This window comes from Pleurodeles waltl, chromosome 10 (assembly GCF_031143425.1).
Source record: "Pleurodeles waltl isolate 20211129_DDA chromosome 10, aPleWal1.hap1.20221129, whole genome shotgun sequence".
In the NCBI taxonomy this organism is placed as follows: Eukaryota; Metazoa; Chordata; class Amphibia; order Caudata; family Salamandridae; genus Pleurodeles; species Pleurodeles waltl.
In genome coordinates, this window is record NC_090449.1 from 326424583 (window position 1) to 326443780 (window position 19198).

The 19198-nt window shown below is 48.7% G+C and overlaps 8 non-coding genes across 8 annotated transcripts; all 8 read right to left on the reverse strand.

Annotated features, from left to right (window-relative positions):
* Positions 1 to 2227: 2227 nt before the first annotated feature.
* Positions 2228 to 2300, reverse strand: TRNAV-CAC (transfer RNA valine (anticodon CAC)). Its single transcript has one exon. It is a non-coding gene; the product is annotated as a tRNA-Val (tRNA).
* A 3081-nt stretch (positions 2301 to 5381) lies between these two features.
* On the reverse strand, positions 5382 to 5493 carry TRNAL-CAA (transfer RNA leucine (anticodon CAA)). Its single transcript has 2 exons — positions 5456 to 5493; positions 5382 to 5427 (listed from the first exon to the last, which is right to left on the reverse strand). It is a non-coding gene; the product is annotated as a tRNA-Leu (tRNA).
* Positions 5494 to 6251: 758 nt separating this feature from the next.
* Positions 6252 to 6323, reverse strand: TRNAP-AGG (transfer RNA proline (anticodon AGG)). The gene has a single exon. It is a non-coding gene; the product is annotated as a tRNA-Pro (tRNA).
* A 3040-nt stretch (positions 6324 to 9363) lies between these two features.
* Positions 9364 to 9436, reverse strand: TRNAV-CAC (transfer RNA valine (anticodon CAC)). Its single transcript has one exon. It is a non-coding gene; the product is annotated as a tRNA-Val (tRNA).
* A 3499-nt stretch (positions 9437 to 12935) lies between these two features.
* On the reverse strand, positions 12936 to 13008 carry TRNAV-CAC (transfer RNA valine (anticodon CAC)). The gene has a single exon. It is a non-coding gene; the product is annotated as a tRNA-Val (tRNA).
* Positions 13009 to 13396: 388 nt separating this feature from the next.
* On the reverse strand, positions 13397 to 13468 carry TRNAP-AGG (transfer RNA proline (anticodon AGG)). The gene has a single exon. It is a non-coding gene; the product is annotated as a tRNA-Pro (tRNA).
* Positions 13469 to 16508: 3040 nt separating this feature from the next.
* TRNAV-CAC (transfer RNA valine (anticodon CAC)) lies at positions 16509 to 16581 on the reverse strand. Its single transcript has one exon. It is a non-coding gene; the product is annotated as a tRNA-Val (tRNA).
* Positions 16582 to 16969: 388 nt separating this feature from the next.
* On the reverse strand, positions 16970 to 17041 carry TRNAP-AGG (transfer RNA proline (anticodon AGG)). Its single transcript has one exon. It is a non-coding gene; the product is annotated as a tRNA-Pro (tRNA).
* Between the last annotated feature and the right edge of the window lie 2157 nt (positions 17042 to 19198).

A 19198-nucleotide genomic window follows, 5' to 3' on the forward strand; every position in this document is an offset into this window, starting at 1 on the left:
AAGTCTGGCACTTTATTTGCTCAAGGTGTGTGTTCTTGGTGAGGGCAGGAAAGCTATTTTCGCTCTCGTACCTTCCTTCCTTGGCTGGTTTGAATGCTGTAGGCTCAGGCTTCATTGCAAAGGTCAAACAGTGAGCAACTGACTACCGTAAGCTGGCGCAACTCCTCTTGGTGAGCTGTGACAGATGCCCCAGGAGCGTAGTACCTCACGATGGTGAGGGATAGACACAGTCTCTTTTATCTCAGCTTGCCTGTCAGGTGAGGCAGGAAATGCAAATACTGTGAAAAAGCCCAGCGACTCAAACCAGGGACCTTTCGCATGTGAGGTGCGCATGATAACCACTACACTACACAAACAGACACACTTGCCGGCTTGCTTCATGTGGCTATGCATTGTACTGGAACCACCACACTATGGAAACAGACACACCTGCTTGCTTTATGTGGCTATGCATTGGACTGGGATGCAAGGATGAGGGCCAATGTTCATGACGCTCAAAGCTGAGCCTTCCGGAACACGATCTCTTCCCTTGGAAGAAAGGAACTGGGATCACTTTCATTCCAAGAGGTGATTTCAGAACTGGACCCGAAATTACCATGGAGAAGCACTGTGCATTTAATGTTCCTACGAGCACTGCTGCTCCAGCACAGAAAAGCAGTTGCAAAGAAATCTCGCATACCTTCATGATGCTGAACCGTCTCGACGCCAGTATAAAGCATGTATTGCATTGCAACATGACATCTTACAAGAGTGAAAAGCAGAAATACTCCTGTTTAAAACACAGACTGAACCTATAAAGGTAGGGGTTTGTCTGGGATTTGAACCGAGGTCCTCTCACACCCGAAGCGAGAATCATACCCCTATACCAACTAGACTGCCGCTGCATAGTCATTTGAAACATCTTCTGAAGCGTCTTTCCGAAAAGCAGGGCCATTTGGAGGCTCTCTCTCTCTAAGCGTGCCATAGCAATTGATGTTTTCTGTCAAGGATTTTTTGTTTGTCTCTAGCAAGGCAAGAGGTAGTCAAAATGCCCTGTGCCAGTGAGCTGAACTAGGGCACTGATGTGGAAAGCAGACCCTTTCTGGTAGTTGTAACCTGCTGCAAGTCATGGACCCTTGCACCTTAGACTTCCCAACCAGAAGCACTGAAGGGCCTGCTAGCTCTTGAGCCAGAGGAGCATGCCTCTTGGATTCAAGCACACTTGCTTGATCAGCGCTCAATCAGGCTCGATCAGGCGAGATTTATATTAGTGGCTCATAGGCCTGAAACACTCACCTGGGAGACGCAGGGTGGCTGATTTCCCGGAATGGCCCTTGATGGGGAAATCACCTCCTTTCCCCCGCCTCATTTCAGAATTGTGTGCTAGTCGCAAGACAGTGTTCAGGGGTTCATGGGTACTGCCTACTCCCAGCTGCCTCTCTGTCTTCTTCATGTAAATTGCAAGTCACGAGGAGGCACCATTGCCAATATGCTCCGCCCACCTAACCAAGAAACCTAGTTTGAGCTTGTCTGCCTGTGTTGTTGCAGGGGCAGTGTCTTCTTTGCCCAAAAGGTGGCAGGAGAGCCTCACTTCAAACGATAGAATCAACTGCTTAAGTAGAAACCAGCATGGTAGTTACTGTCATAAAGTGCAGCTCTAACAGAAGGTGTGCCTGAGACGCCCCTTCCAGTAATACACAGAATTTTGATTGAGGGCCCAGCCGATGGGTTGGTGGATTTCTCCTCACATGCCACAGCAGCTTCCAAAGATAGTGGTGTGAGCAGCTGGCTCTGCAAGCAGAGCAAGATTTAAGGGAAGAAAATACACCTGTCAGAAGTGGGATTTGAACCCACGCCTCCATGAAGAGACCATAAGGCTCAGCTTCACTGAAGATCAAGCTCTCTTGAGTCTGGCGCCTTAGACCACTCGGCCATCCTACCTGCCAAAACAGTGTGCAGGTCGGACTCTTCAGTCTGCACTTGTTGATTTTGCCGCTTGCAATGTTCCTATCAAAGTCACAGCTTTAAAGGCCCCACAATATAACATGGCCAAGAAAAATAAAAAAAAACAGAACAAGAAACAATGCACATGCACGACCACCGAGGGATGCAGATAACTTTTTAGCGTCCTGCAATAGTAAAGCACGTTTTACACAGGTCACAAGTTTTTAAAGGTCATTTCTGTCTAAGTGTGCATTGAGAGAGACTGAGGTTTTAGGGAGCAAACACAAAAGCTGCTGCTGCCAAGTGTTTCTGCCCGGTCTCGAACCAGGGACCTTTCGCGTGTGAGGCGAACGTGATAACCACTACACTACAGAAACAAGCTTGCTGGTTTGACTGAAGGAGCACAGTTCCCCTCATATGTTTGCACGATTTCCTCTATACTTTATCAGCAGTTGCTCGGAATGCGAGGGGTAAGTGTGAAAATTGCAGCGGTGTCAGCCAGCATGCATACACTCAGACGTCCTGAAAAATCCCACAGCTGCGGGCAGAGACAGACAAATATCTGATGCCTAAATGCCAGGAAGGAGAGCCTGTGAAATCATCACACAGGGCGCACTGAGAGCAAGCAGGAAGGAAGCCAAGGCATTGTAATCCATTTTTCGCCTGAGGCAAAAAATATGTTTTGCGCAACAATGCTTCGAGTGGAATGAGAAATGTTGAGGGGTTGTGTATTTTGAGCAGGATTTGATTGTTTTCCGCTAAAATGGGCTCATCTGGGATTTGAACCTGGGACCTCTCGCACCCTAAGCGAGAATCATACCCCTAGACCAACGAGCCTGGGCACAGAAATGCAACGGCTCCGACCCTGCTCGGAAGGTTGGTGACAGAGAGTGGGAGACTACATCCCAAAGCAAGAAACTGCACATGGTGCTCTCTTCTGCAGTACGACTAGAGTCATTTGCATGGTCTTCATCGAACATGACATAAAAAGCCTCTATCCTTTAGACATTTTGGCCCAGATTTACAAGAAAATGACTAAGCGCGACGCTGTGCCAAATTTGCAAGCCCCACGCGCCGTCATTTTCAAAATGCAGGGAAGCGCCGTATTTAGTAGAATACAGCGCACCCCTGTGCTTCCCCCTGCGCCAGCTCTAAATTAGCTGCTGAGCGCCAACGCAGCCGTTCTTGCACCATGGTACAAGGATGACTACGTTGAGGGGGAAATTGTTTTTGTGCAGGAAGGGACACCTTCCTGCCCAAAAAAAAAATCTTCAATGGTGATTTGCTCTTACTTCTATGTGTGCTGCAGAATGCATCACACATAGAAAGAGCAAAAACAAGGAGAAATGAAAACATTTCTCCTCAGTGCGCCACTCTAACGACACCCCTGGGATGGCGTTGGATTTTGGTGCTGACGCAGATTTACGCCAACTCCTAAATCTGGAGCAGCATCAAAATGCTATGGTGTTGCTGTGGCACACTCCCAACAACACCCATTGCACGCCCCTTCCAGGGAACGCGCTGCGTGCTAAGGGGCCGTATTTACAAGGTGGTGTTAAGCCACAAAAAGTGGCTGAACGCCATCTTGTAAATACCGCGCAGTGCATAGTGCCACCGGGGCGTCACTAAAAGTGATGCTCCGGTGGCGATAGGGCCTTGTAAGTCTGGCACTTTATTTGCTCAAGGTGTGTGTTCTTGGTGAGGGCAGGAAAGCTATTTTCGCTCTCGTACCTTCCTTCCTTGGCTGGCTTGAATGCTGTAGGCTCAGGCTTCATTGCAAAGGTCAAACAGTGAGCAACTGACTGCCGTAAGCTGGCGCAACTCCTCTTGGTGAGCTGTGACAGATGCCCCAGGAGCGTAGTACCTCACGATGGTGAGGGATAGACACAGTCTCTTTTATCTCAGCTTGCCTGTCAGGTGAGGCAGGAAATGCAAATACTGTGAAAAAGCCCAGCGACTCGAACCAGGGACCTTTCGCATGTGAGGTGCGCATGATAACCACTACACTAGACAAACAGACACACTAGCCGGCTTGCTTCATGTGGCTATGCATTGTACTGGAACCACCACACTATGGAAACAGACACACCTGCTTGCTTTATGTGGCTATGCATTTTACTGGGATGCAAGGATGAGGGCCAATGTTCATGACGCTCAAAGCTGAGCCTTCCGGAACACGATCTCTTCCCTTGGAAGAAAGGAACTGGGATCACTTTCATTCCAAGAGGTGATTTCAGAACTGGACCCGAAATTACCATGGAGAAGCACTGTGCATTTAATGTTCCTACGAGCACTGCTGCTCCAGCACAGAAAAGCAGTTGCAAAGAAATCTCGCATACCTTCATGATGCTGAACCGTCTCAACGCAGGTATAAAGCATGTATTGCATTGCAACTTGACATCTTACAAGAGTGAAAAGCAGAAATACTCCTGTTTAAAACACAGACTGAACCTATAAAGGTAGGGGTTTGTCTGGGATTTGAACCGAGGTCCTCTCACACCCGAAGCGAGAATCATACCCCTATACCAACTAGACTGCCGCTGCATAGTCATTTGAAACATCTTCTGAAGCGTCTTTCCGAAAAGCAGGGCCATTTGGAGGCTCTCTCTCTCTAAGCGTGCCATAGCAATTGATGTTTTCTGTCAAGGATTTTTTGTTTGTCTCTACCAAGGCAAGAGGTAGTCAAAATGCCCTGTGCCAGTGAGCTGAACTAGGGCACTGATGTGAAAAGCAGACCCTTTCTGGTAGTTGTAACCCGCTGCAAGTCATGGACCCTTGCACCTTAGACTTCCCAACCAGAAGCACTGAAGGGCCTGCTAGCTCTTGAGCCAGAGGAGCATGCCTCATGGATTCAAGCACACTTGCTCAATCAGCGCTCGATCAGGCTCGATCAATATTAGTGGCTCATAGGCCTGAAACACTCACCTGGGAGACGCAGGGTGGCTGATTTCCCGGAATGGCCCTTGATGGGGAAATCACCTCCTTTCCCCCGCCTCATTTCAGAATTGTGTGCTAGTCGCAAGACAGTGTTCAGGGGTTCATGGGTACTGCCTACTCCCAGCTGCCTCTCTGTCTTCTTCATGTAAATTGCAAGTCACGAGGAGGCACCATTGCCAATATGCTCCGCCCACCTAACCAAGAAACCTAGTTTGAACTTGTCTGCCTGTGTTGTTGCAGGGGCAGTGTCTTCTTTGCCCAAAAGGTGGCAGGAGAGCCTCACTTCAAACGATAGAATCAACTGCTTAAGTAGAAACCAGCATGGTAGTTACTGTCTAAAAGTGCAGCTCTAACAGAAGGTGTGCCTGAGACGCCCCTTCCAGTAATACACAGAATTTTGATTGAGGGCCCAGCCGATGGGTTGGTGGATTTCTCCTCACATGCCACAGCAGCTTCCAAAGATAGTGGTGTGAGGAGCTGGCTCTGCAAGCAGAGCAAGATTTAAGGGAAGAAAATACACCTGTCAGAAGTGGGATTTGAACCCACGCCTCCATGAAGAGACCAGAAGGCTCAGCTTCACTGAAGATCAAGCTTTCTTGAGTCTGGCGCCTTAGACCACTCGGCCATCCTGACAGCCAAAACAATGTGCAGGTCGGACTCTTCAGTCTGCACTTGTTGATTTTGCCGCTTGCAATGTTCCTATCAAAGTCACAGCTTTAAAGGCCCCACAATATAACATGGCCAAGAAAAAAAAAAAAAAACAGAACAAGAAACAATGCACATGCACGACCACCGAGGGATGCAGATAACTTTTTAGCGTCCTGCAATAGTAAAGCACGTTTTACACAGGTCACAAGTTTTTAAAGGTCATTTCTGTCTAAGTGTGCATTGAGAGAGACTGAGGTTTTAGGGAGCAAACACAAAAGCTGCTGCTGCTGCCAAGTCTCGAACCGGGGACCTTTCGCGTGTGAGGCGAACGTGATAACCACTACACTACAGAAACAAGCTTGCTGGTTTGACTGAAGGAGCACAGTTTCCCTCATATGTTTGCACGATTTCCTCTATACTTTATCAGCAGTTGCTCGGAATGCGAGGGGTAAGTGTGAAAATTGCAGCGGTGTCAGCCAGCATGCATACACTCAGACGTCCTGAAAAATCCCACAGCTGCGGGCAGAGACAGACAAATATCTGATACCTAAATGCCAGGAAGGAGAGCCTGTGAAATCATCACACAGGGCGCACTGAGAGCAAGCAGGAAGGAAGCCAAGGCATTGTAATCCATTTTTCGCCTGAGGCAAAAAATATGTTTTGCGCAACAATGCTTCGAGTGGAATGAGAAATGTTGAGGGGTTGTGTATTTTGAGCAGGATTTGATTGTTTTCCGCTAAAATGGGCTCGTCCGGGATTTGAACCCGGGACCTCTCGCACCCTAAGCGAGAATCATACCCCTAGACCAACGAGCCTGGGCACAGAAACGCAACGGCTCCGACCCTGCTCGGAGGGTTGGTGACAGAGAGTGGGAGACTACATCCCAAAGCAAGAAACTGCACATGGTGCTCTCTTCTGCAGTACGACTAGAGTCATTTGCATGGTCTTCATCGAACATGACATAAAAAGCCTCTATCCTTTAGACATTTTGGCCCAGATTTACAAGAAAATGACTAAGCGCGACGCTGTGCCAAATTTGCAAGCCCCACGCGCCGTCATTTTCAAAATGCAGGGAAGCGCCGTATTTAGTAGAATACAGCGCACCCCTGTGCTTCCCCCTGCGCCAGCTCTAAATTAGCTGCTGAGCGCCATCGCAGCCGTTCTTGCACCATGGTACAAGGATGACTGCGTTGAGGGGGAAATTGTTTTTGTGCAGGAAGGGACACCTTCCTGCCCAAAAAAAAAATCTTCAGTGGTGATTTGCTCTTACTTCTATGTGTGCTGCAGAATGCATCACACATAGAAAGAGCAAAAACAAGGAGAAATGAAAACATTTCTCCTCAGTGTGCCACTCTAACGACACCCCTGGGATGGCGTTGGATTTTGGCGCTGACGCAGATTTACGCCAACTCCTAAATCTGGAGCAGCATCAAAATGCTATGGTGTTGCTGTGGCACACTCCCAACAACACCCATTGCACGCCCCTTCAAGGGAACGCGCTGCGTGCTAAGGGGCCGTATTTACAAGGTGGTGTTAAGCCACAAAAAGTGGCTGAACGCCATCTTGTAAATACCGCGCAGTGCATAGTGCCACCGGGGCGTCACTAAAAGTGATGCTCTGGTGGCGATAGGGCCTTGTAAGTCTGGTACTTTATTTGCTCAAGGTGTGTGTTCTTGGTGAGGGCAGGAAAGCTATTTTCGCTCTCGTACCTTCCTTCCTTGGCTGGTTTGAATGCTGTAGGCTCAGGCTTCATTGCAAAGGTCAAACAGTGAGCAACTGACTGCCGTAAGCTGGCGCAACTCCTCTTGGTGAGCTGTGACAGATGCCCCAGGAGCGTAGTACCTCACGATGGTGAGGGATAGACACAGTCTCTTTTATCTCAGCTTGCCTGTCAGGTGAGGCAGGAAATGCAAATACTGTGAAAAAGCCCAGCGACTCGAACCAGGGACCTTTCGCATGTGAGGTGCGCATGATAACCACTACACTACACAAACAGACACACTTGCCGGCTTGCTTCATGTGGCTATGCATTGTACTGGAACCACCACACTATGGAAACAGACACACCTGCTTGCTTTATGTGGCTATGCATTGGACTGGGATGCAAGGATGAGGGCCAATGTTCATGACGCTCAAAGCTGAGCCTTCCGGAACACGATCTCTTCCCTTGGAAGAAAGGAACTGGGATCACTTTCATTCCAAGAGGTGATTTCAGAACTGGACCCGAAATTACCATGGAGAAGCACTGTGCATTTAATGTTCCTACGAGCACTGCTGCTCCAGCACAGAAAAGCAGTTGCAAAGAAATCTCGCATACCTTCATGATGCTGAACCGTCTCGACGCCAGTATAAAGCATGTATTGCATTGCAACATGACATCTTACAAGAGTGAAAAGCAGAAATACTCCTGTTTAAAACACAGACTGAACCTATAAAGGTAGGGGTTTGTCTGGGATTTGAACCGAGGTCCTCTCACACCCGAAGCGAGAATCATACCCCTATACCAACTAGACTGCCGCTGCATAGTCATTTGAAACATCTTCTGAAGCGTCTTTCCGAAAAGCAGGGCCATTTGGAGGCTCTCTCTCTCTAAGCGTGCCATAGCAATTGATGTTTTCTGTCAAGGATTTTTTGTTTGTCTCTAGCAAGGCAAGAGGTAGTCAAAATGCCCTGTGCCAGTGAGCTGAACTAGGGCACTGATGTGAAAAGCAGACCCTTTCTGGTAGTTGTAACCTGCTGCAAGTCATGGACCCTTGCACCTTAGACTTCCCAACCAGAAGCACTGAAGGGCCTGCTAGCTCTTGAGCCAGAGGAGCATGCCTCTTGGATTCAAGCACACTTGCTCGATCAGGGCTCGATCAGGCGAGATTTATATTAGTGGCTCATAGGCCTGAAACACTCACCTGGGAGACGCAGGGTGGCTGATTTCCCGGAATGGCCCTTGATGGGGAAATCACCTCCTTTCCCCCGCCTCATTTCAGAATTGTGTGCTAGTCGCAAGACAGTGTTCAGGGGTTCATGGGTACTGCCTACTCCCAGCTGCCTCTCTGTCTTCTTCATGTAAATTGCAAGTCACGAGGAGGCACCATTGCCAATATGCTCCGCCCACCTAACCAAGAAACCTAGTTTGAGCTTGTCTGCCTGTGTTGTTGCAGGGGCAGTGTCTTCTTTGCCCAAAAGGTGGCAGGAGAGCCTCACTTCAAACGATAGAATCAACTGCTTAAGTAGAAACCAGCATGGTAGTTACTGTCATAAAGTGCAGCTCTAACAGAAGGTGTGCCTGAGACGCCCCTTCCAGTAATACACAGAATTTTGATTGAGGGCCCAGCCGATGGGTTGGTGGATTTCTCCTCACATGCCACAGCAGCTTCCAAAGATAGTGGTGTGAGGAGCTGGCTCTGCAAGCAGAGCAAGATTTAAGGGAAGAAAATACACCTGTCAGAAGTGGGATTTGAACCCACGCCTCCATGAAGAGACCAGAAGGCTCAGCTTCACTGAAGATCAAGCTCTCTTGAGTCTGGCGCCTCAGACCACTCGGCCATCCTGACAGCCAAAACAGTGTGCAGGTCGGACTCTTCAGTCTGCACTTGTTGATTTTGCCGCTTGCAATGTTCCTATCAAAGTCACAGCTTTAAAGGCCCCAAAATATAACATGGCCAAGAAAAAAAAAAAAAAACAGAACAAGAAACAATGCACATGCACGACCACCGAGGGATGCAGATAACTTTTTAGCGTCCTGCAATAGTAAAGCACGTTTTACACAGGTCACAAGTTTTTAAAGGTCATTTCTGTCTAAGTGTGCATTGAGAGAGACTGAGGTTTTAGGGAGCAAACACAAAAGCTGCTGCTGCCAAGTGTTTCTGCCCGGTCTCGAACCGGGGACCTTTCGCGTGTGAGGCAAACGTGATAACCACTACACTACAGAAACAAGCTTGCTGGTTTGACTGAAGGAGCACAGTTCCCCTCATATGTTTGCACGATTTCCTCTATACTTTATCAGCAGTTGCTCGGAATGCGAGGGGTAAGTGTGAAAATTGCAGCGGTGTCAGCCAGCATGCATACACTCAGACGTCCTGAAAAATCCCACAGCTGCGGGCAGAGACAGACAAATATCTGATGCCTAAATGCCAGGAAGGAGAGCCTGTGAAATCATCACACAGGACGCACTGAGAGCAAGCAGGAAGGAAGCCAAGGCATTGTAATCCATTTTTCGCCTGAGGCAAAAAATATGTTTTGCGCAACAATGCTTTGAGTGGAATGAGAAATGTTGAGGGGTTGTGTATTTTGAGCAGGATTTGATTGTTTTCCGCTAAAATGGGCTCGTCTGGGATTTGAACCTGGGACCTCTCGCACCCTAAGCGAGAATCATACCCCTAGACCAACGAGCCTGGGCACAGAAATGCAACGGCTCCGACCCTGCTCGGAGGGTTGGTGACAGAGAGTGGGAGACTACATCCCAAAGCAAGAAACTGCATATGGTGCTCTCTTCTGCAGTACGACTAGAGTCATTTGCATGGTCTTCATCGAACATGACATAAAAAGCCTCTATCCTTTAGACATTTTGGCCCAGATTTACAAGAAAATGACTAAGCGCGACGCTGTGCCAAATTTGCAAGCCCCACGCGCCGTCATTTTCAAAATGCAGGGAAGCGCCGTATTTAGTAGAATACAGCGCACCCCTGTGCTTCCCCCTGCGCCAGCTCTAAATTAGCTGCTGAGCGCCAACGCAGCCGTTCTTGCACCATGGTACAAGGATGACTGCGTTGAGGGGGAAATTGTTTTTGTGCAGGAAGGGACACCTTCCTGCCCCAAAAAAAAATCTTCAATGGTGATTTGCTCTTACTTCTATGTGTGCTGCAGAATGCATCACACATAGAAAGAGCAAAAACAAGGAGAAATGAAAACATTTCTCCTCAGTGCGCCACTCTAACGACACCCCTGGGATGGCGTTGGATTTTGGTGCTGACGCAGATTTACGCCAACTCCTAAATCTGGAGCAGCATCAAAATGCTATGGTGTTGCTGTGGCACACTCCCAACAACACCCATTGCACGCCCCTTCCAGGGAACGCGCTGCGTGCTAAGGGGCCGTATTTACAAGGTAGTGTTAAGCCACAAAAAGTGGCTGAACGCCATCTTGTAAATACCGCGCAGTGCTTAGTGCCACCGGGGCGTCACTAAAAGTGATGCTCCGGTGGCGATAGGACCTTGTAAGTCTGGCACTTTATTTGCTCAAGGTGTGTGTTCTTGGTGAGGGCAGGAAAGCTATTTTCGCTCTCGTACCTTCCTTCCTTGGCTGGCTTGAATGCTGTAGGCTCAGGCTTCATTGCAAAGGTCAAACAGTGAGCAACTGACTGCCGTAAGCTGGCGCAACTCCTCTTGGTGAGCTGTGACAGATGCCCCAGGAGCGTAGTACCTCACGATGGTGAGGGATAGACACAGTCTCTTTTATCTCAGCTTGCCTGTCAGGTGAGGCAGGAAATGCAAATACTGTGAAAAAGCCCAGCGACTCGAACCAGGGACCTTTCGCATGTGAGGTGCGCATGATAACCACTACACTAGACAAACAGACACACTTGCCGGCTTGCTTCATGTGGCTATGCATTGTACTGGAACCACCACACTATGGAAACAGACACACCTGCTTGCTTTATGTGGCTATGCATTGGACTGGGATGCAAGGATGAGGGCCAATGTTCATGACGCTCAAAGCTGAGCCTTCCGTAACACGATCTCTTCCCTTGGAAGAAAGGAACTGGGATCACTTTCATTCCAAGAGGTGATTCAGAACTGGACCCGAAATTACCATGGAGAAGCACTGTGCATTTAATGTTCCTACGAGCACTGCTGCTCCAGCACAGAAAAGCAGTTGCAAAGAAATCTCGCATACCTTCATGATGCTGAACCGTCTCGACGCCAGTATAAAGCATGTATTGCATTGCAACATGACATCTTACAAGAGTGAAAAGCAGAAATACTCCTGTTTAAAACACAGACTGAACCTATAAAGGTAGGGGTTTGTCTGGGATTTGAACCGAGGTCCTCTCACACCCGAAGCGAGAATCACACCCCTATACCAACTAGACTGCCGCTGCATAGTCATTTGAAACATCTTCTGAAGCGTCTTTCCGAAAAGCAGGGCCATTTGGAGGCTCTCTCTCTCTAAGCGTGCCATAGCAATTGATGTTTTCTGTCAAGGATTTTTTGTTTGTCTCTAGCAAGGCAAGAGGTAGTCAAAATGGCCTGTGCCAGTGAGCTGAACTAGGGCACTGATGTGAAAAGCAGACCCTTTCTGGCAGTTGTAACCCGCTGCAAGTCATGGACCCTTGCACCTTAGACTTCCCAACCAGAAGCACTGAAGGGCCTGCTAGCTCTTGAGCCAGAGGAGCATGCCTCTTGGATTCAAGCACACTTGCTCGATCAGCGCTCGATCAGGCGAGATTTATATTAGTGTCTCATAGGCCTGAAACACTCACCTGGGAGACGCAGGGTGGCTGATTTCCCGGAATGGCCCTTGATGGGGAAATCACCTCCTTTCCCCCGCCTCATTTCAGAATTGTGTGCTAGTCGCAAGACAGTGTTCAGGGGTTCATGGGTACTGCCTACTCCCAGCTGCCTCTCTGTCTTCTTCATGTAAATTGCAAGTCACGGGGAGGCACCATTGCCAATATGCTCCGCCCACCTAACCAAGAAACCTAGTTTGAGCTTGTCTGCCTGTGTTGTTGCAGGGGCAGTGTCTTCTTTGCCCAAAAGGTGGCAGGAGAGCCCCACTTCAAACGATAGAATCAACTGCTTAAGTAGAAACCAGCATGGTAGTTACTGTCTAAAAGTGCAGCTCTAACAGAAGGTGTGCCTGAGACGCCCCTTACAGTAATACACAGAATTTTGATTGAGGGCCCAGCCGATGGGTTGGTGGATTTCTCCTCACATGCCACAGCAGCTTCCAAAGATAGTGGTGTGAGGAGCTGGCTCTGCAAGCAGAGCAAGATTTAAGGGAAGAAAATACACCTGTCAGAAGTGGGATTTGAACCCACGCCTCAATGAAGAGACCAGAAGGCTCAGCTTCACTGAAGATCAAGCTCTCTTGAGTCTGGCACCTTAGACCACTCGGCCATCCTGACAGCCAAAACAGTGTGCAGGTCGGACTCTTCAGTCTGCACTTGTTGATTTTGCCGCTTGCAATGTTCCTATCAAAGTCACAGCTTTAAAGGCCCCAAAATATAACATGGCCAAGAAAAAAAAAAAAAAACAGAACAAGAAACAATGCACATGCACAACCACCGAGGGATGCAGATAACTTTTTAGCGTCCTGCAATAGTAAAGCACGTTTTACACAGGTCACAAGTTTTTAAAGGTCATTTCTGTCTAAGTGTGCATTGAGAGAGACTGAGGTTTTAGGGAGCAAACACAAAAGCTGCTGCTGCCAAGTGTTTCTGCCCGGTCTCGAACCGGGGACCTTTCGCGTGTGAGGCGAACGTGATAACCACTACACTACAGAAACAAGCTTGCTGGTTTGACTGAAGGAGCACAGTTCCCCTCATATGTTTGCACGATTTCCTCTATACTTTATCAGCAGTTGCTCGGAATGCGAGGGGTAAGTGTGAAAATTGCAGCGGTGTCAGCCAGCATGCATACACTCAGACGTCCTGAAAAATCCCACAGCTGCGGGCAGAGACAGACAAATATCTGATGCCTAAATGCCAGGAAGGAGAGCCTGTGAAATCATCACACAGGGCGCACTGAGAGCAAGCAGGAAGGAAGCCAAGGCATTGTAATCCATTTTTCGCCTGAGGCAAAAAATATGTTTTGCGCAACAATGCTTCGAGTGGAATGAGAAATGTTGAGGGGTTGTGTATTTTGAGCAGGATTTGATTGTTTTCCGCTAAAATGGGCTCGTCCGGGATTTGAACCTGGGACCTCTCGCACCCTAAGCGAGAATCATACCCCTAGACCAACGAGCCTGGGCACAGAAATGCAACGGCTCCGACCCTGCTCGGAGGGTTGGTGACAGAGAGTGGGAGACTACATCCCAAAGCAAGAAACTGCACATGGTGCTCTCTTCTGCAGTACGACTAGAGTCATTTGCATGGTCTTCATCTAACATGACATAAAAAGCCTCTATCCTTTAGACATTTTGGCCCAGATTTACAAGAAAATGACTAAGCGCGACGCTGTGCCAAATTTGCAAGCCCCACGCGCCGTCATTTTCAAAATGCAGGGAAGCGCCGTATTTAGTAGAATACAGCGCACCCCTGTGCTTCCCCCTGCGCCAGCTCTAAATTAGCTGCTGAGCGCCAACGCAGCCGTTCTTGCACCATGGTACAAGGATGACTGCGTTGAGGGGGAAATTGTTTTTGTGCAGGAAGGGACACCTTCCTGCCCAAAAAAAAAATCTTCAATGGTGATTTGCTCTTACTTCTATGTGTGCTGCAGAATGCATCACACATAGAAAGAGCAAAAACAAGGAGAAATGAAAACATTTCTCCTCAGTGCGCCACTCTAACGACACCCCTGGGATGGCGTTGGATTTTGGTGCTGACGCAGATTTACGCCAACTCCTAAATCTGGAGCAGCATCAAAATGCTATGGTGTTGCTGTGGCACACTCCCAACAACACCCATTGCACGCCCCTTCCAGGGAACGCGCTGCGTGCTAAGGGGCCGTATTTACAAGGTGGTGTTAAGCCACAAAAAGTGGCTGAACGCCATCTTGTAAATACCGCGCAGTGCATAGTGCCACCGGGGCGTCACTAAAAGTGATGCTCCGGTGGCAATAGGGCCTTGTAAGTCTGGCACTTTATTTGCTCAAGGTGTGTGTTCTTGGTGAGGGCAGGAAAGCTATTTTCGCTCTCGTACCTTCCTTCCTTGGCTGGCTTGAATGCTGTAGGCTCAGGCTTCATTGCAAAGGTCAAACAGTGAGCAACTGACTGCCGTAAGCTGGCGCAACTCCTCTTGGTGAGCTGTGACAGATGCCCCAGGAGCGTAGTACCTCACGATGGTGAGGGATAGACACAGTCTCTTTTATCTCAGCTTGCCTGTCAGGTGAGGCAGGAAATGCAAATACTGTGAAAAATCCCAGCGACTCGAACCAGGGACCTTTCGCATGTGAGGTGCGCATGATAACCACTACAGTAGACAAACAGACACACTTGCCGGCTTGCTTCATGTGGCTATGCATTGTACTGGAACCACCACACTATGGAAACAGACACACCTGCTTGCTTTATGTGGCTATGCATTGGACTGGGATGCAAGGATGAGGGCCAATGTTCATGACGCTCAAAGCTGAGCCTTCCGGAACACGATCTCTTCCCTTGGAAGAAAGGAACTGGGATCACTTTCATTCCAAGAGGTGATTTCAGAACTGGACCCGAAATTACCATGGAGAAGCACTGTGCATTTTATGTTCCTACGAGCACTGCTGCTCCAGCACAGAAAAGCAGTTGCAAAGAAATCTCGCATACCTTCATGATGCTGAACCGTCTCGACGCCAGTATAAAGCATGTATTGCATTGCAACATGACATCTTACAAGAGTGAAAAGCAGAAATACTCCTGTTTAAAACACAGACTGAACCTATAAAGGTAGGGGTTTGTCTGGGATTTGAACCGAGGTCCTCTCACACCCGAAGCGAGAATCATACCCCTATACCAACTAGACTGCCGCTGCATAGTCATTTGAAACATCTTCTGAAGCGTCTTTCCGAAAAGCAGGGCCATTTGGAGGCTCTCTCTCTCTAAGTGTGCCATAGCAATTGATGTTTTCTGTCAAGGATTTTTTGTTTGTCTCTAGCAAGGCAAGAGGTAGTCAAAATGCCCTGTGCCAGTGAGCTGAACTAGGGCACTGATGTGAAAAGCAGACCCTTTCTGGCAGTTGTAACCCGCTGCAAGTCATGGACCCTTGCACCTTAGACTTCCCAACCAGAAGCACTGAAGGGCCTGCTAGCTCTTGAGCCAGAGGAGCATGCCTCTTGGATTCAAGCACACTTGCTCGATCAGCGCTCGATCAGGCGAGATTTATATTAGTGGCTCATAGGCCTGAAACACTCACCTGGGAGACGCAGGGTGGCTGATTTCCCGGAATGGCCCTTGATGGGGAAATCACCTCCTTTCCCCCGCCTCATTTCAGAATTGTGTGCTAGTCGCAAGACAGTGTTCAGGGGTTCATGGGTACTGCCTACTCCCAGCTGCCTCTCTGTCTTCTTCATGTAAATTGCAAGTCACGAGGAGGCACCATTGCCAATATGCTCCGCCCACCTAACCAAGAAACCTAGTTTGAGCTTGTCTGCCTGTGTTGTTGCAGGGGCAGTGTCTTCTTTGCCCAAAAGGTGGCAGGAGAGCCTCACTTCAAACGATAGAATCAACTGCTTAAGTAGAAACCAGCATGGCAGTTACTGTCTAAAAGTGCAGCTCTAACAGAAGGTGTGCCTGAGACGCCCCTTACAGTAATACACAGAATTTTGATTGAGGGCCCAGCCGATGGGTTGGTGGATTTCTCCTCACATGCCACAGCAGCTTCCAAAGATAGTGGTGTGAGGAGCTGGCTCTGCAAGCAGAGCAAGATTTAAGGGAAGAAAATACACCTGTCAGAAGTGAGATTTGAACCCATGCCTCCATGAAGAGACCAGAAGGCTCAGCTTCACTGAAGATCAAGCTCTCTTGAGTCTGGCGCCTTAGACCACTCGGCCATCCTGACAGCCAAAACAATGTGCAGGTCGGACTCTTCAGTCTGCACTTGTTGATTTTGCCGCTTGCAATGTTCCTATCAAAGTCACAGCTTTAAAGGCCCCACAATACAAAATGGCCAAGAAAAAAAAACAAAAACAGAACAAGAAACAATGCACATGCACGACCACCGAGGGATGCAGATAACTTTTTAGCGTCCTGCAATAGTAAAGCACGTTTTACACAGGTCACAAGTTTTTAAAGGTCATTTCTGTCTAAGTGTGCATTGAGAGAGACTGAGGTTTTAGGGAGCAAACACAAAAGCTGCTGCTGCCCAGTGTTTCTGCCCGGTCTCGAACCGGGGACCTTTCGCGTGTGAGGCGAACGTGATAACCACTACACTACAGAAACAAGCTTGCTGGTTTGACTGAAGGAGCACAGTTCCCCTCATATGTTTGCACGATTTCCTCTATACTTTATCAGCAGTTGCTCGGAATGCGAGGGGTAAGTGTGAAAATTGCAGCGGTGTCAGCCAGCATGCATACACTCAGACGTCCTGAAAAATCCCACAGCTGCGGGCAGAGACATACAAATATCTGATGCCTAAATGCCAGGAAGGAGAGCCTGTGAAATCATCACACAGGGCGCACTGAGAGCAAGCAGGGAGGAAGCCAAGGCATTGTAATCCATTTTTCGCCTGAGGCAAAAAATATGTTTTGCGCAACAATGCTTCGAGTGGAATGAGAAATGTTGAGGGGTTGTGTATTTTGAGCAGGATTTGATTGTTTTCCGCTAAAATGGGCTCGTCCGGGATTTGAACCTGGGACCTCTCGCACCCTAAGCGAGAATCATACCCCTAGACCAACGAGCCTGGGCACAGAAATGCAACGGCTCCGACCCTGCTCGGAGGGTTGGTGACAGAGAGTGGGAGACTACATCCCAAAGCAAGAAACTGCACATGGTGCTCTCTTCTGCAGTACGACTAGAGTCATTTGCATGGTCTTCCTCGAACATGACATAAAAAGCCTCTATCCTTTAGACATTTTGGCCCAGATTTACAAGAAAATGACTAAGCGCGACGCTGTGCCAAATTTGCAAGCCCCACGCGCCGTCATTTTCAAAATGCAGGGAAGCGCCGTATTTAGTAGAATACAGCGCACCCCTGTGCTTCCCCCTGCGCCAGCTCTAAATTAGCTGCTGAGCGCCAACGCAGCCGTTCTTGCACCATGGTACAAGGATGACTGCGTTGAGGGGGAAATTGTTTTTGTGCAGGAAGGGACACCTTCCTGCCCAAAAAAAAAATCTTCAATGGTGATTTGCTCTTACTTCTATGTGTGCTGCAGAATGCATCACACATAGAAAGAGCAAAAACAAGGAGAAATGAAAACATTTCTCCTCAGTGCGCCACTCTAACGACACCCCTGGGATGGCGTTGGATTTTGGTGCTGACGCAGATTTACGCCAACTCCTAAATCTGGAGCAGCATCAAAATGCTATGGTGTTGCTGTGGCACACTCCCAACAACACCCATTGCACGCCCCTTCCAGGGAACGCGCTGCGTGCTAAGGGGCCGTATTTACAAGGTGGTGTTAAGCCACAAAAAGTGGCTGAACGCCATCTTGTAAATACCGCGCAGTGCATAGTGCCACCGGGGCGTCACTAAAAGTGATGCTCCGGTGGCGATAGGGCCTTGTAAGTCTGGCACTTTATTTGCTCAAGGTGTGTGTTCTTGGTGAGGGCAGGAAAGCTATTTTCGCTCTCGTACCTTCCTTCCTTGGCTGGCTTGAATGCTATAGGCTCAGGCTTCATTGCAAAGGTCAAACAGTGAGCAACTGACTGCCGTAAGCTGGCGCAACTCCTCTTGGTGAGCTGTGACAGATGCCCCAGGAGCGTAGTACCTCACGATGGTGAGGGATAGACACAGTCTCTTTTATCTCAGCTTGCCTGTCAGGTGAGGCAGGAAATGCAAATACTGTGAAAAAGCCCAGCGACTCGAACCAGGGACCTTTCGCATGTGAGGTGCGCATGATAACCACTACACTAGACAAACAGACACACTTGCCGGCTTGCTTCATGTGGCTATGCATTGTACTGGAACCACCACACTATGGAAACAGACACACCTGCTTGCTTTATGTGGCTATGCATTGGACTGGGATGCAAGGATGAGGGCCAATGTTCATGACGCTCAAAGCTGAGCCTTCCGGAACACGATCTCTTCCCTTGGAAGAAAGGAACTGGGATCACTTTCATTCCAAGAGGTGATTTCAGAACTGGACCCGAAATTACCATGGAGAAGCACTGTGCATTTAATGTTCCTACGAGCACTGCTGCTCCAGCACAGAAAAGCAGTTGCAAAGAAATCTCGCATACCTTCATGATGCTGAACCGTCTCGACGCCAGTATAAAGCATGTATTGCATTGCAACATGACATCTTACAAGAGTGAAAAGCAGAAATACTCCTGTTTAAAACACAGACTGAACCTATAAAGGTAGGGGTTTGTCTGGGATTTGAACCGAGGTCCTCTCACACCCGAAGCGAGAATCATACCCCTATACCAACTAGACTGCCGCTGCATAGTCATTTGAAACATCTTCTGAAGCGTCTTTCCGAAAAGCAGGGCCATTTGGAGGCTCTCTCTCTCTAAGTGTGCCATAGCAATTGATGTTTTCTGTCAAGGATTTTTTGTTTGTCTCTAGCAAGGCAAGAGGTAGTCAAAATGCCCTGTGCCAGTGAGCTGAACTAGGGCACTGATGTGAAAAGCAGACCCTTTCTGGCAGTTGTAACCCGCTGCAAGTCATGGACCCTTGCACCTTAGACTTCCCAACCAGAAGCACTGAAGGGCCTGCTAGCTCTTGAGCCAGAGGAGCATGCCTCTTGGATTCAAGCACACTTGCTCGATCAGCGCTCGATCAGGCGAGATTTATATTAGTGGCTCATAGGCCTGAAACACTCACCTGGGAGACGCAGGGTGGCTGATTTCCCGGAATGGCCCTTGATGGGGAAATCACCTCCTTTCCCCCGCC